Genomic DNA, 6,000 nt, shown 5'->3' on the forward strand with positions numbered 1-6,000 from the left:
ATTCTGTGATACCAGGATGTCCACAAAGCCTAAACACAAAGGAATCAGTTCCAAGTGATGAGAATTTAGAATAAGGAAAGAGTAACGGATGGGGGGAACCCTTCCTGGCTCTCCCATAGCTCACGTGTACATAGCTTCCTATTATATTTCCAGGTTAGAGAAACAAGGAACTTCCTGGACTGATAACAGAAGCTACTGGAGTCTGAAACCAACAAATGGCAAAATAGCAACCTCATAGTCAGCAGTGGAGTTTCACGAGAGAGCTTGTCTATTTCACAACCACTGCAGTTATATGTGTATATATATATGTAACACATATACATACATGTATGTATGTATAAAATGTATATATATATTTATATATTTAACTTAATATAATTTAAGTTAAATAAATTTAACTTAATTTTATATTTTAATTTATATATTTATATATATATATATATACTTAACTTTAAATATGTGTGGGAGATATGTCCTTCCTCAAATTTAAGATAACATAAAAAGTAATTCATAATTAAGCATAAATAATAATAATAACAATATACAATGCCAACTAGGGTCTAGTAAACAAAGTAGAGCTAGTGAAGAAAGTAACTGAAACATCACATATTATCACCCATAGATGAATGAGAGATAATGTGACTATTATTCTGGTAATAGATATGGGACCAACACTGTTTCAACTTGTAACTAAATATGTCTCTGGAACACCATTCAGGTCAATGATACACTCTGTTTAACCAAAGTACTTTTCTTACAAAAGAAAAAACTGCCGAATGAAAAGAGACAATGGGCCAGAGTCTGATCTCACATAAATCAATGAAAAATTTCCCACAATTATTATTAATAGCATCCTGATGTATCCATTTTCCCTCAGAGTTACATAAACTGAAAATCTAGCATCACAGATAAAACACATAAGCCATCAAAGTAGAATAATTTTGTTCTTCTGTTTTTCTCTTTGATTTGCTATTTCTTCGCCTGTCACATACTTGAACTAAAAAATGAAATCTTGCCCAATTTCCCAATAATCACAGAACGACCTTAAACAATCATCTTTCAACTAGCCTTAGATTAAAATTTTAAAATCACCTTTAAAGTTCCCTTTCAACTTTTTCCTATCATTTGGAAGGGCAGTCAGCGCATATTAGCTCTGGTCCAATGAGGAGCAGCAGTAGAAAAGGCATGAAGTAACTACGATGCTTCTCTCATGCCAGCTGAGGGGATGGAGGGATTGGTGGCGGAGGGGACTGTATTGGAAACTTTTTTGCCTCACATAATTCAGAAGCTGATCTCATGAGTGATAAGTTCAATTTTCAGTGTGGTCTTTGTTAACTATTATTCAAAGGCTCTGAAGAAATAGGAATATATAACAACTTTCCCTCACCTATTTTTCAAGCCATAAATAAGAGGCTAGGTTACAGCATGTGGCACAAACCATTTTGAAAGCATTTTACTTTCTTCTTTCATGGGGCTATAAAATTATATGGTGCATTCTCAACTTCGGAAATTGCTGGAGGAAAAGAGCTTAGGAAATGTTTATTTCCTACAGAACACAGGAAGTATGCACAGCCTTCTCGCTATCTCTTTTTCCCTTAACTTCTGGATTTAGGCCAAGATTATTTAACTCATTAGCCTTTCACTCAGAAATTGTTAAGCACAGCTGTCCAGTTGTTTTGGTTGTTATTTTTCATACATACTCAGTATGTGAAACTAAAGTGGAACTGTACACAGTGACAGTGGCTTTCATTCATTCATTCATTCATTCATTCAAATGGTTACTGAGCACCTACTACATACCAGGGCACCACACCGTGTGCTGGAGCTAGCAAGACGAAGAGTTCAGTTTCTGTGCCCAGGGATCATGAGGTCCAGCACAGGAGACTGAAAATAAATGGCAGCAACAAGTCAGTCTATGAAGTCAATGTCAGAGGGATACTCCGGGAGCTGCAGGATCCACATTCAGGTGGGGTCATTGTCGAGAAAGGCTTCTCCAGGGGCACATCTCAGCTGAAGCCTGAGAAATGAGGAGGAGTTTAGTCAAGCAAAAAGGAAAGGGAAGAAGGGGCTGCTCCCAACAGATCCAGAGCACAGTCTAAACCCCAGAAGCGTCCAAACGACAGAACTGTGCTAAAAGGATTTTTGTTAACAGCTATCAATGTTTCAATTTCACCTCTGGAATGATGGAAGGATGATTTGCCGCGGTGATGGCACCATGTGTTCCTGAACCTGTGATGGATGGCGTCACAGCAGAATATCCGGGCACAGACAGGAGGAAGCAGATCAGAGCTGAGGCCCAAAAATGACTCTGTCAGAAGCCATTTCATGTTGTGAAAATCCCATAAATTTCCTGAAACAAAGGTCAATTACACTTCAGATGAACCGACTGAAAGAGAAATGTGGAAAGAAGGGTGGTGGGAAAGCAAGCAGATGACACAGACAGATGTCTCCAAAAGAGCTTACGCACAATTTTTCCTTCAGTTTCTATAGTTCCTGTTGACAGGTGCTTTTGCAGTTCTATGAGGATTTCCTAATAAATAAAAACTTTAAAAAATATGGCATGATGCTTTGTTTCTTGCATTTTAAGGAGAGGAAGAGGCATATCAAATTCATATCTTTGTTATGAAGATTAAGAAGCAGAATTTATTCGATTGAGTTTAAGCTTACTAAATATTTACATTTGGGGATTGAGTGAGTTTTTCTTTTCTATTTTTAAGTTAAATCCAGATGTTTTCAATCCATGTAAAATGACAACAGATATGTAATACATTCCTCAAGAATCCATATAAAGCTTAGCACAATGCCTAGCATGTAATAAGTGCTCAATAAATGTTAGCTATTATTATTGTTGATATATATTTACAGAAAATAAATACAAAATGTTTTTTAAGACATATACACTCTTAAAGAAAACAGTGCAGGGCTTCCCTGGTAGCGCAGTGGTTGAGAGTCCGCCTGCCAATGCAGGGGACACAGGTTCGTGTCCCGGTCCGGGAAGATCCCACATGCTGTGGAGCGGCTAGGCCCGTGAGCCATGACCGCTGAGCCCGCGCGTCCAGAGCCTGTGCTCCGCAACGGGAAAGGCCACAACAGTGATAGGCCCGCGTACGGCAAAAAAAAACCAAAAAACAAAACAAACAAACAAAAAAGTACAGTCACATGGTGAAAAAAGCAAATAGTTTGCAATAACTTACGATGAAAATCAACAGCGACTTGACCCCTCCCACTCCTACTCTCCCATCTTATTCCTCAGATGCAGTTAAGTGCCTCTGACTGTTTTAGTAATTGCTTCAGGGGGTTGTCTCATATTTCTAAATTATAGGCCTATATATCATTCTATTGAGAAACCTGTTTGAGGCGTTATCAACTGAATTCTTTCCACAGCAGATGAGGGTTTAGATCTCTTGAGTCATTCTATTATTCATTCAGTCAACAAATAATTATTGAACACCGACTGTACCAAGCACTGAGTAGGCGCTGAGGATGCCCCAGTGAACAAAACTGACCGAATGCCTTACCTGCAGGGAGCTTACATTCTAATGGGAAGAGAGACATTAAACAAACAAGTAAAATACATTGTACGCCAGGTGGTTATAAGTTGAAAAGAGAACAATTAAGTAAGGAGGGGCTAGGTGGAGGGACTACAGTTTTAATGGGCTAGTCTGGGAATGCTTCACTGAGAAGTTGATTCTTTGACTCTAATCTTGGGAAATTTTCTTATATGGTTCCTTTGATGATTTATTCACCTTTGTTTTCTCTATTCTATCTTTTGGATGCCCTGTTGATCAGATAGGGCTGGTTTAATCCTCTACACTGCTTGGATATTTTAAATATATTTTTTAAATTTCTCTCTGTTTTGTTTTCTGGGGATTTTCTTGATTTTATCTTTTCAACTCTTCATACCACAGGTATATGGAGGTCTTCTTTTTTTCTTTCTTTCTTTTTTTTTTTTTTTTTTTTAAGACACTTGAGGTCTCCTGGGAAGTCACCTCTGACTTCTCGGCTCAGGAGAGAAACCAAATTGATGACATTTTATGCCCAGAGAAATGGATGGCAGTCCACTGACCCATGTAATCACCCGGATTTCAGCCCTAAGCCTAAATACCACCCACTACTCTACTTGGAATTCCAGAATCCTAAGTCTTTCTGGGATTCCTCTGGGCAAATCTGATTTCTCTTGTCTCTGTCTTCCTCTGTGTGCATTGGGAGAGGCAGCTTCTTCTGCTCTGCAAAATTTGCTGAATCTGTATTCCAGAAATATGTGGAAATCTCTTATTTTTTATTGATTCCAATCACATTCTTTGTGTACTCATGGATTTATCGCTTTTACATGCCTTTACTATGATTCTGATGGAATCTAGGGAAGAAGAGAAAATTAATGTATTGTGTAACCTGCTGTCTATAACTGAATATCCATGTACAATTTTTAAAAGCATTTATTGATTGCTAATTTCCATCATATATGCATACACTTATGTACATCTTCCATATATTTATCCAAAATATATATTCATATATGTGTCTATATACACAAATGTATGTGTATATCTGTATGTATTTGTGTGTGTGCATGTGTGTGTGTTAATCTTTTTTCCATCATTCCACTCTTTTGGAGTTAAGATGTGTAAACTCAAGAAAGATCATCAATCTCAAAGACATAAAGTCCTATACATTATGTTTCAAGGTGAACAAGCATAGCATATTTTAGGGTCTGTAAGAATGGCTAGAGTGTAGGTTTGTTTTAGGAAGAGGGAAATGATCACACAAGACTCTGGAGAGAAATTTTTTATAACAGAGCCAGATCCTGAAGGACCGTGTAAACAAAGTTAAGAAGTTTGAAGTTTATTCTATGATCTATAGGGAACCACTGAATGAGTTGAGCAGAGAATGATGTAATCAGATTTATACTTTAGAAAAATCACCGGCTACAGCAGAAAGAATTAAGTAGGGTGCAAAGTGGAGATGGGGATCTGCTCTCAGGTGATTGCAATGATGGAAGCAAGCGATAAAGGTGGTCTGAACAGAGGCAGCAGCAGCAGAGATGGAAAGAACTGAACCAATTTGAGACATATTTGGGAAGCAGAGTTGATGACTCTTGGTGTTTGTTAGAAATAGGAGTGGAAATGGGAAGAGGAGTCCGGGAAAATTGCCAGTTCTGACCTAGGCAGTGGGTGCTGGTGCCATTCACTAAGATAGGAAGCTTAGACACACAAAGCAGCAGTTTAAGAAGAAGCCGATGGGGGAGAGAGAAGAGACTAGGATCCAGAAGCCAGCCATATCCCCCGAGGAAGCCCACAGCCATCCACATGGAGGGAGGTGCCATCTCACCTGAATGCAGACTGAAGCACTGTACTGATTGATATATCCTGCCAGACACTCACCAGAGATGGTGATTTGGGGACCAAAGTGAGAACAGGACTGTTTATTACTTCAGAGTCCACAGAAAAGACACCACAATTTCCAGAATTTATCCCCAGGGACAGAGGAAGTCTACTCCCACTGAAAAATTTTTAAATTGTATTTTTGTGGCAGGCCATGCATCGTGGATTCAACATGCTAATTACAGCTACATGAAAGTGTACTCTCCAAATCGAAGATACACGTTCTATTAAGCACACATACAACACTTATCCAAATCGATCCCATACCAGTCACAAAGACAGCACGAAATTTTTCAAAAATCTGATGTCATAGAGATTACATTTTAACCACATTATCACTAGGTTAGACAACAACAGCAATATAGAAAAGGAGGAATACCACATTTTGATTAAAAGCACCTCCAAACAATTCATGAGTTAAAAAGGAAATGATAACGGAAATTACGAAATATCTAGACCTGAACAACCATCAAGGTATTACATATCAGAACGTATGGGGAACAGTTAAAGTGGTTCTTAGGTATAAGTTTGTAGCCTCAAATATTTCTTTAAAAGAGAATTGAAATGAATAAGCATTCACTTCAAGAAAGTGCATTAACTCACTCAAAAAAATTTAGAC

The sequence above is a fragment of the Delphinapterus leucas genome, chromosome 11, assembly GCF_059928025.1.
Source record: "Delphinapterus leucas isolate spDelLeu-1000000601 "Yukka" chromosome 11, BTC_Dleu_Yukka2, whole genome shotgun sequence".
NCBI classification, from domain to species: Eukaryota; Metazoa; Chordata; class Mammalia; order Artiodactyla; family Monodontidae; genus Delphinapterus; species Delphinapterus leucas.